General features: G+C 43.8%; 1 protein-coding gene across 1 annotated transcript in view; it reads right to left on the minus strand.

Moving 5' to 3' along the window:
• Raet1ll1 (retinoic acid early transcript 1L like 1) overlaps window positions 1-11,523 on the minus strand; it is a 40,630-nt gene extending 29,107 nt beyond the window's left edge. Inside the window, exons 1-2 of the mRNA XM_087588389.1 lie at window positions 11,343-11,523; window positions 8,468-8,587 (exon numbers count right to left, since the gene is read on the minus strand). The gene's annotated coding sequence lies outside the window, so the exon portion shown is untranslated. The remainder of the gene's footprint in view (window positions 1-8,467; window positions 8,588-11,342) is intronic.
• Between the last annotated feature and the right edge of the window lie 134 nt (window positions 11,524-11,657).

The following is an 11,657-nucleotide window of genomic DNA, read 5'->3' on the forward strand; positions in this document are numbered from 1 at the left end:
TTTGGTGTTTTGACAATTATGTGACGGGAGGTGTTTCTTTTCTGGTCCAATCTATTTGGAGTTCTGTAGGCTTCTTGTATGTCTATGGGTATCTCTTTTTTTAGGTTAGGGAAGTTTTCTTCTATGATTTTGTTGAAGATATTTACTGGTCCTTTGAGCTGGGAGTCTTCACTCTCTTCTATACCTATTATCCTTAGGTTTGATCTTCTCACTGAGTCCTGGATTTCCTGTATGTTTTGGACCAGTAGCTTTTTCCGCTTTACATTATCTTTGACAGTTGAGTCAATGATTTCTATGGAATCTTCTGCTCCTGAGATTCTCTCTTCCATCTCTTGTATTCTGTTGGTGAAGCTTGTATCTACAGCTCCTTGTCTCTGCTTTTGGTTTTCTATATCCAGGGTTGTTTCCATGTGTTCTTTCTTGATTGCTTCTATTTCCATTTTTAATTCCTTCAACTGTTTGATTGTGTTTTCCTGGAATTCTTTCAGGGATTTTTGTGTCTCCTCTCTATGGGCTTCTACTTGTTTATTTATGTTTTCCTGGAATTCTTTCAGGGATTTTTGCGATTCTTTCAGGCATTATTGCGATTCCTCTCTGTAGGCTTCTACTTGTTCTCTAAGGGAGTTCTTCATGTCTTTCTTGAAGTCCTCCAGCATCATGATTAAAAATGATTTTGGAACTAGATCTTGCTTTTCTGGTGTGTTTGGATATTCCATGTTTGTTTTGATGGGAGAATTGGGCTCCGATGGTGCCATGTAGTCTTGGTTTCTGTTGCTTGGGTTCCTGCGCTTGCCTCTCGCCATCAGATTATCTCTAGTGTTACTTTGTTCTGCTATTTCTGACAGTGGCTAGACTGTCCTATAAGCCTGTGTGTCAGGAGTGCTGTAGACCTGTTTTCCTCTCTTTCAGTCAGTTATGGGGACAGAGTGTTCTGCTTTCGGGCGTGTAGTTTTTCCTCTCTACAGGTCTTCAGCTGTTCCTGTGGGCCTGTGTCTTGAGTTCACCAGGCAGCTTTCTTGCAGCAGAAAATTTGGTCTTACCTGTGGTCCTGAGGCTCAAGTTTGCTCTCGGGGTGCTGCCCAGGGGCTCTCTGCAGCGGCAGCAACCAGGAAGACCTGTGCCGCCCCTTCCGGGAGCTTCAGTGCACCAGGGTTCCAGATGGTCTTTGGCTTTTTCCTCTGGCGTCCGAGATGTGTGTGCAGGGAGCAGTCTCTTCTGGTTTCCCAGACTTGTCTGCCTCTCTGAAGGTTTAGCTCTCCCTCCCACGGGATTTGGGTGCAGAGAACTGTTTATCCGGTCTGTTTCTATCAGGTTCCGGCGGTGTCTCAGGCAGGGGTCCTGCCGCTCCTGGGCCCTCCCCCACGGGAGCCCAGAGGCCTTATACAGTTTCCTCTTGGGCCAGGGATGTGCGTAGGGGTGAGCAGTGTTGGTGGTCTCTTCTGCTCTGCAGCCTCAGGAGTGCCCACCTGACCAGGCGGTTGGGTCTCTCTCTCACCGGGTCTGGGAGCAGAGAGCTGCTGCGGGCCTCACTCTCCTATCTTATAGGGGATATCAGGTTCCCATGGAGGTGGAACTTGCTACTACTCTAGGTGTTGGCCTTAACCAGGGAGAGCAGAGGATACGCTGAGGCAGACTGAAGTCTCAATCAATAGCCAACTTTATTCAAAGCATCAGATAATTGGGTTAAGCAATGTCATATGAGCAAAGTTCACAGGACTTTACATAGTCACAAGGACACCATGCTTGGAAACACTTCTTAGCTACACAAATAAGGAACCTTGTGTAATCTGAACCAAATCCATGCCGATTTACTCATGGGATGGGCATGAACGTTCATTCCAAGAACAAATCTAGGATGAAGAGGAACTTAGTATACAAGGGTTGTCTTCTTTACTTAGTTTGCTCAAAAGGACTCAGAATTCTCCACACACAGCTTCATTCATGGATTGTGGTCTGACAGTGCCCAAATTTTTCTGCAACACACACACACACACACACACACACACACACACACACACACACACACCTTCTGATGGTGTTGGTTATCTATGCCATTTCACTTTCACCTAAACATAGTATAAAATATTAAAAAGAAAAAGAAAGGGGGCAGAGTTTTTGATAGGTGAGAGAGATAGGAGAAGAGGAGGATGACCCATGCTCATGTGGCTTTAAGTAGTCACAGGTAGCTATGAAAATCTGATAGGGGATGCATTGTTCCAGGACAGTTTGTCTCATCTAGGTAGGGAGTTAATATCAATGTCAGTTGCCTCTGAGTTTATTGAGTGGCTATTTTGTAGAGTGAGAATTTACTGATATAAATCTGATTGAGAAATTACAAGCCTCTAGAGTTTTGATTTGTTGGGAATATGAACAGAGTCCATAACAAGAAAGCCGAGAGATAGGCAGACACTGCGTGGGGCTAGCCATGGAGGCGGAGAGACTGCCAGGGACAGATAGTAGCAAGAGGCAGCATGAGATGGAATTGGGGAAATTAGGGAGTTCAGTGGAGACATTTTGAGAGTTCTGGGCCAGAGAATCTGCTGAGTCTGGCTGACTGACATAAAGTACCCAGGATATGCCATGCATCCAATTAACCAAAATTCATGACAATAGCAAAAAACTGCAGTATATCAGAAGTATTTCAGTGCATTTCTTTCTATGGAGTCTTGACAAATGCAGCTCAACTACAAACTGTATAGGAGCCAATACATGCGTGTCTTTAGCTATGAATCCTTCATCACCTTTCCTTTCACTTGCTTGCTTTAGCCGAACATCCTCTCTCCTGTGTCTGCTTCAGTGAGACATTCCATCATGAGCCTGCCTTACCTTTCTCAACTGTCTCCAACTTAACAAAATGTTCCTCTATGTGTTTGACCCAGCAAAGCACTATCCAACTGACTTTCAAAAAAAGAAAAACACCTTTTTTAGTATAAAATATAGCTTATTCAAGGCAGGGGTAGGTGAGTTGTGAGGGCAGCAGAGACAGAGAAAGGCAGAGAAAGACAGTACGGAAGTAGAGAAGCAGAGAAGGATTGGAGTAGAGAAATACAGGAGCTGAGAAGTAGAGGCCATGAGCACCGGTAGAGAGAGGGGGGAAGGAAATGGGGAGAGAAGGAGAAGGGAAGAGAGGATAAAACAAGAGCAGGAAGGCTTTAAAGGCTCTTGGCTTCCTCTAGAAGGAAATCTTCTTTTTCCCTTAAGAATTATTGTATGAATGAGTGCTCTATCTGCATGTACACCTGCATGACAGAAGAGGGCATCGGATCCCATTATAGATGGATCTGAGCAACCATGTGGATAAGGAGGCTTGAACTCAGGACCTCTGAAGAGCAGCCAGTGCTCTTAACCATTGAGCCATCTCTCCAGCCTTCCAAAAAAAACTCTTAAGTTTCCACTTCATCAGGTAAGTCACATGTGCCTGGGACTTCAGCTCCAAGTGATCTGAAGCCCTCTTCAGGGATTCATGGTCACCCATATGCACGTCATCACACAAATATAAATAATAAGCAACAAAGTAATAAAGAATCTTGGTAGACATATTAGATCAGGAAAGAAAATGAGGGACAGACTAGAGGAAGACACATGTCCTAAAATAGAGCTGACCTCTTGGGATCCATGGCACCCATAGAGTAAAAAGTTACAACATGATGATTTAAGAAAATACCATAAGATCAGTAACAGTTCTGGAGGATGAGCTCATATAGGAAATACAAGGATATCAAAGCCCAGAGCTGAAAGTTTCGCATTTCTCAGAACAGAACTGATATGAAAGTGTTAACATGCCTGGTGAAATGACTCAGCAAGGAGAGCCACTTGATGCTAAATCTGATGTGGTTTCCATTCCCAAACCCTGTGGGGAGCCAGGCAGACCCAAGATTTTCTCAGATCTCTGATGAAAGAAAGTGGGGAACCTTAGTTCTGAGCTCATGTCAGGAGCAGACTTTCCATTGCCAGTCTGAAGTTGGAGCCAGGGCCTCAAAGCAGTCATGGTTGAGGTTTCAGGGGAAACACCTCTGCCCCCCTGGCTCTGGTTATCATCTTGAGGCAGCCATGTCTGAGGTACACTGTGTAATCTTTGCCAACATTTTCTGATTTAGCTCTCTGCTGACCTTCACCCTTCCCTCCCTGCCCCTCTAAATATCATATCAAAAGCTATAGTGTCAGAAGCCATAACAGGACAAGCTGATAACTAGAGGGTGATCTTCCTGAGATGGCCAGCCTCGGAATATTATATAATCTGCGACTGGTTCACCCTTATTAAGCAAAGCTGGAAGGGATTCATTTTAGGAAAGATTCCTGCTATTAAAAGGCTTTTCCTGTTATTACTAAACACATAACAATCATTAAATAATAGCACATCCCTTTGGAGCAGATCTCTGCAGATCTACGAAGATGTACTATCTCATAGTGATGCTATACAGACAAATAGATGACTCCTTAAGTCTTAATGATGATCCTATAAGAATTCCTAAAGTTATGTCAATGATTATTAAGCTCTTATAGTGGGACTGCTATTAAGTCTCTCTCTCTTTTTTTTTTATTATTAACTTGAGTATTTCTTATTTACATTTTGAGTGCTATTCCCTTTCCCGGTTTCCGGGCAAACATCCCCCTAATCCCACCCCCTCCCCTTCCTTATAGGTGTTTCCCTCCCCATCCTCCCCCCATTGCCGCCCTCCCCCCAACAATCACATTCACTGGGGGTTCAGTCTTAGCAGGACCAAGGGCTTCCCCTTCCACTGGTGATCTTACTAGAATATTCATTGCTACCTATGAGGTCAGAGTCCAGGGTCAGTCCATGTCTAGTCTTTAGGTAGTGGCTTAGTCCCTGGAAGCTCTGGTTGCTTGGCATTGTTGTTCATAAGGGGTCTCGAGCTCCTTCAAGCTCTTCCAGTTCTTTCTCTGATTCCTTCAATGGGGGTCCCGTTCTCAGTTCAGTGGTTTGCTGCTGGCATTCGCCTCTGTATTTGCTGTATTCTGGCTGTGATTCTCAGGAGCGATCTATATCCCGCTCCTGTCGGTCTGCACTTCTTTGCTTCATCCATCTTGTCTAATTGGGTGGCTGTATATGTATGGGCCACCTGTGGGGCAGGCTCTGAATGGGTGTTCCTTCTGTGTCTCTTTTAATCTTTGCCTCTCTATTCCCTGCCAAGGGTATTCTTGTTCCCCTTTTAAAGAAGGAGTGAAGCATTCACATTTTGATCATCCTTCTTGAGTTTCATTTGTTCTAGGCATCTAGGGTAATTCAAGCATTTGGGCTAATAGCCACTTATCTAATAGTCAAAACTGCAGTGAGAACTCTGCCAGTCTCCCAGGTGTCACCAATTAATTGCTCTTAGATAGTAACCAGATTTTCTCCTACTCAGAGCACATTCCAAGAGGTTGTAAAACAATTATCAAGGGTCATAAAAAGAGAACAAACAATTTATTACAGGTGCAAGGACAAAGGATAAAATATCGACTGGGTTTATCTATACAAAACTTCACTAACAGCTATGGTTTTAGACCTTCAATAAACTGTAGAGCTGACACTGGTGATGAATGTTTAGCCAGATAAGTACTCCTGATGGATATTCATGTAAACATTCTCGGTTGTAAACTTCTAGTTCAATTTATGCTTTGATCTTTCGTATGAACTTGTGATGAACTTTGTAACACGTGATCATGTATTCTGAAAGATGTTTAAGGGCTGAGGACAAAGAGAAGACACACAGAAGGACAGACACAGAAGGACTGAGCTGGAGAGGGACTGAGCTGAAGAGTCAGGTTTGAGCTAAGGAGAACAGAGCTAAGTAGAACTGAGCTAAAAAGAGCTGGGCTGAGAAGAAATGCAGAGAGGAATAACTTAGAGACTATAGAAAACATAAGAAAACAATGTGCAGAATGTAGAGGAAAAAAGAAGCTGGAGAGAGCAGAAGGAGCAGGCAGGTTTCTCTTTACCATGGGACAGAACAGGTCATTTCTCAATAGCAACACAGGCTTAGTCTTATTAGAAGGAACAAGTCTTTTCTCTTACAAACTTGGGATTAATTCACTTAGCATTAAAAGAATAGAAGCGATTTCTTTCTCTATGTAATAAAGATTGGAGCTCATCTTTCATCCAGAATGAGTTCTTTCTGCACTGAGGCTTGGTCTTTTGCTCCACATGCATATGTAAGTATGGATGTGTGTGTAAATATGTAATGATGAGAATGCATGCATGTGTATGTGTAAGAATGCAACTGTGAGAATGCCTGTGAGCTGGCCCAACTGATTTTGAGTGGAAATGTATAAATGCACATTTTTTTGAATCCGTGTGTGAAATTATATATGTTTATGCATATTTGGCTATGTAGAAGCTTTTCCTTCTGCAAGCCCTATTCACTTCTCTTGGTTCAATAGAAATTTATTGCTCCAAACTTCCCCCTAGCCTGACAAGCAAGAGGCATAGGAACAAAAGGGAAAAGGCTCCAGCAAGTAATCCTCTACTTTATCTCCTGCTGTTTTAGAATGAGGTGCTAAGTGCCCAAGACTGCAGTTTCTGGCCTCAGAGGAACAGAAGGCAGGTCAGTTACAGTAGCAGAGCACAGTGACTTAGACATAGATAAGTAAACCAGCTACAGCAACATAGTAACTGAGACGTAGATAAGTAAACTTATTATTATACAGCAACCCTAAGTATCTTGTAAGACAAAGTCTTACCCTCCGCCGACCCTCTTCCCCCTCCAATGCCTCAAAAAGAACCAACATGAGAAAGAAGACTAATGTCGGGGCTGGCCCCCAGCACTATAGTTCTTCATAAATGTGCTTGGCACAAGTCATCAGCTTACACAAGTCCTCCAGAGCCCAGAGACTGCTTTTTCCTTCTTTATTTCTTATCCTCTTTATTTCTCATCTCTGGTTCTCCCACTAAACACCATGCAGTTGAGAACCCTTAATTCTAACCAGGGCATCACCCGTGTGACTAGATCTACAGGTACAGCATCAGCGACATCCACAGATACAGATACAGATACAGATATAGATACAGATACAGATGCAGATACAGATACAGATGCAGATGCAGATACAGATACAGCTACAGCTACAGATACTGATGCAGATGCAGATGCAGATACAGATACAGATACAGATACAGCTACAGATACTGATGCACATGCAGATACAGCTACAGCTACAGCTACAGATACTGATGCAGATGCAGATACAGATACAGATATAGACACAGATACAGATACAAACACAGACACAGAATACAGATGCAGATACAGATGCAGATGCAGATGCAGATACAGATACAGATACAGATGCAGATACAGATGCAGATACAGATACAGACACAGACACAGATACAGATGCAGATACAGCTACAGATACTGATGCAGATACAGATACAGATACAGATGCAGATGCAGATGCAGATATAGATACAGATACAGATACAGACACAGACACAGAATACAGATGCAGATACAGATATAGATACAGTTATAGACACAGATGCAGATACAGATACAGATATATCTACATCTACATCTGAATCTACATTAACAGATACATATATAGCTAGATATACATATATCAATACATATAATAAGAAAAATTTAGTTTTATTAAACAATAAAGCCTGGGGAGAAAAATAGGTCAGATATTAAGGTACCTGTCATACAAAAACAGGGAGATCTGAGTTCAATCTTGACAACCAATGTTGAAAAGAGACAAGGCATGGGGTGGAGGCACATTCATGAAATTTCAGCAAAGAGCACTCAGGTGGCACCTTAGAGCTTTTGACCAGCCAGTATGGCCTAATCTGTGATTTCCAGGACAGTGAGGGATTGACTAAGAAATAGACATAAAAACCAAGATGGAGGACCACCTGAGGAGTGTATCCCCAAGGTAGGTCTCTTTCATCCACATCCCACATGTACATGGCCACACATACACACATATATTTGTAAAAATATGTTCTGCGGACAATGTTAAAGCAGATGAATTATTGAACAAACATGCACCCTTAGGCTAAAATAGGGTCTTTTATACCTAAAGAAATTAACTTGCATTATTTTAAGATACATTTTAAGGAGTTGTTTTAGCCTGGACAAGGTGTGGGGAGCATCTTAGTAGGTGGTACATTGTAAACATTATTGATCCCTCATCCTGAGCATAAACATATGGTGCCAGGCTTCATTAGGAGTCACCGTCTAGTTGTTTGTGCAAGTCATCACAAATAACTGATTCTAAGATATTCGGGTCTGTGTATTAGATTAGGGGAACTTATTTTTGTTTTTGGCATATTTTTCTTTACATCCCCCCTACTAAATCCACAAAATCCAATTATTAACAACTGACAAAGTTCCATTTCCTTTGTACTTAATTCATTGCTTCAAAATAGTGTTGGGCTCTTTGGCATTGCCCGTCTGTCACAGGGTCATGTGATCCCACAGTGTAAAGATTGAACCACAGAATAGGAGGGTGGGGATACACTTACAGAAAGCTGAAGGCCAGATTGACGTGTCACTCGGGGTTGCGATGTCCTCGGTGGTAGGAAGTCGGTAAAGATGTTGGTATTGATATCTCTGCCATAATACTATCTGTATCTTAATAGCATCTACAAGATATCATAAAGGAAAGCTAATTAAGGCTGGGCCAAAAACACATAGTAGATTGAAAACAAGACTGAGTCAGTGAGTGGGAGCAAGAAAACAAGGAGTCACAGTGGTTAGAAGCCACCACAGAGTGACTTTAAGAAAGGTAACAAGAAGAGTGATCATAGTAACTATGAAGAGGGAAGGGAATCTTACCTGAGTCTATGTCCCAGCAACACTAGAGTAAGGAAGTAAACATAGGGGACATGGCTCAATGTAAGTCCCCACACTATGGCTACCTATTGGGAGATGTGTTTGAAGATAGGACATTAGAGCTTTGGTGGTGGCACACTCTAACTCTGGACAGGTGGACCCCTGGTGACAGAGCATCATGACCAGGCAGGGTTTAGTGGATCTGCTCCAGGGCTTAGTGTGGTTTTGGCCAGTGGGTGGATTTGAAGATACAGTTTCTTGGGTTGCATATATAGGTGACACTGGATAGGTAGGTCTGCACCTGGGGTGCCCTTTCCCTAGTATTCAGTAACAGCATTCATCCTCCTTGGGTGGGACTCAGATGTGGCAAGTCCATCCCCCTGATCTGAGCAATTGATTTTTTCAGTGTGTAAAGAAAGTGTCCCCCTCCCCCCAGATGAATGCAGACTGACATCTAATTCTCTACAGAGACCCATACCAACATTAGCTAACATGCCTGCTTATCCTGATGCATAGAAAAAAAACCCACTGAGATTACTGAATGCTGCAGGTGCACAGACATAAGGGCCCACCTCCTACCAGATCCCAGCTTTTCTGAACACATTTCTGTACTTTGTTCATGATCTGTGACCCCAGTCAGGTCAATCTCAATGCCATGTATTTCCAGGCAAGCCCAGCAGGTTTTAAAAGGCTGGTTGCATTAACTACTATGATAATGGTAGCAGGGCTCAGTGAGAAGACTTATTTTCATAGCTGATGTTCTCTAGCTTGAAATCCTGTCTTGTGTGTCTTCTAAAGACTCACCATTAGGGCTTTACAGACATCGCAGATTGTAGCTTACTGAGATCCTGCAAAAGAACTCACATGCAGTGAAATAAAAGAATTTAGGACTAAATTGACATATATGGCATGGGTATATTAATCCCACTGGAGGAGGAACTCAACATTAACACATGTGTCACTATGTGTGCAAAGGCAATGAACAAGCACTGTGGGTAGCAGGACCCACATAGCAAAGGGCACATAAGCCACTACTCAGAACAACTACAAAAACTCTACATAGAAACTGAAAGGATCAGTAGCATGTAGATGACCATGATTCAACAGACTGTTTCTACAGTGGACATTCAAATCTCAGTCATGTAGACCTCAACCCAAACAGCATGTGCACACATCTTCAATTCTCCTCTGTGCTCCCTGCAGGAGATTCCCAGGACAGTGTGAGTAGAGAGAGCACTGGGTGGGCAGTGTCTCAGATTGAACTGCTCGTTCTGGCTCATCTCCACAGAAGTCTCAATCCTTCCCTTAAGCTGTCTAAAGGGTGCTGGCCAGTGGCTGGGTTGCTGCATGAGTGAGTGAATGGATGCTACAATTGAGACACACGCCAAGAAGAAAGTTTTTGTGGGAAAAAATCTGAGGAGAGAGACAGAGAGCTGACTCACAAAGAGCTTGCCTTGGACATTCCATGAAGGTCCAGTTTGACCCCTAGGACCAAGTTTTAGAGTGAGGTGTGGTAGAGCATGCTGGAAATCTCAGCTCTACGGAGGTAAATGGAGACGAGTGGATTCTTGTGGCTCACTGCTCAGCCAGCCTTGTCTGCAGACTTGCTACTCCCTAAGTCAGTGAATCCCTCTGCCTCAAACAAAAGGTCCACATCTGCTGAGGAACCACAGCATTGTGAGTTCTCTGTCAGCCCTTCAGGGACTTGAGCACAGTGTGGATGAGCACTACCCCTACCCATGAGCAGTCACCCCTCCCCTTCACCATACACAAAAACAGAACACAGAAGGACCTATGTCAGCACAGGCAAAGAACCACTGCCTCCCTGTGGTAACATTTCCTCTGAAACTGTTGTTTGCCTCTGTGTGTGTGTGTGTGTGTGTGTGTGTGTGTGTGTGTGTGTGTGTGTGTGTGTGTGGTTCTTGAGACAGTATCTCATCATTTAACTCTGCCTGGCCTTTAACTCAACATGGATCTGCCTGTCAACCTCTACCTCCCAAAAACTGGGGTGGAGGGCAAGTGCCACCACAATCATCTAAATAGTTGCTTTCATTTTGAAACTCCAACCTCATTATCACAAGGACCTACATTTCATCCTCCATAAACCCATAGAGAACTCTAGACATAACAGACTGTGCTATAATCCCAGACACAGGAAGAATGTACAGATTTTGAAAGCTGGTCAATCTAGCCAAATCCAGGAACTCCCAACTTCAGAGCAGACCCTGCCTCAAAAAACTCGGGCCACCCCAATACCTTTGGACACTCTGGCCTCAAAAGGCAAGGGCTTCGGGGAGGCAGAAAAATAAATAAAGCACAGCTTGCAGGCTGGGCAGAGAACAACTCTGATTTCCAAGGTGGGGCATAACTTCTCAGGCGTTTTAGGACAGTTTTAAGAGGTGCAGATGGGAAGAGAGAGGAAGTATTTGGGGAGATGGATAGCTACAGCCAGATCAGTGCTGGAAGACGCCTAGAAGGCAGCAGGAAGCTGGAGGCATGAGAGGTGTTGGGGTGCCTGTAGGGGGGCACCACAAAATTATGAATTTTGTAGCCAGGGTTACTTACTCTCTGGGTGCAGCTCCCTGTGGTGACTTTCTGAGCCTTCTGTCCAGGTTTATTGCTGAGATTCTCTGAGGACTAAGGCTGCTGAGTTGCTCCCTGAGGAATCTGTGTACAATGAACTCAGAAGCCCAGAGATCCTGCTGCTCTGTAGCTCACCACACCCCTCCTACCTACTGCTCACTCTGCCCTTACACCCCACCCTGGCTCACGTCACTCACCCGCCCCACCTGCCAGCCAACCAAAAGCTTCCTGTCACTTAGTGACAGTTCCCGCTCTTTTCCTTTTCCTGTTCTCTTCCCGCGCTTTTCTTCTTCTGGT

This window comes from Rattus norvegicus, chromosome 1, assembly GCF_021556685.1.
Source record: "Rattus norvegicus strain SHRSP/BbbUtx chromosome 1, alternate assembly SHRSP_T2T, whole genome shotgun sequence".
Taxonomy (NCBI): domain Eukaryota; kingdom Metazoa; phylum Chordata; class Mammalia; order Rodentia; family Muridae; genus Rattus; species Rattus norvegicus.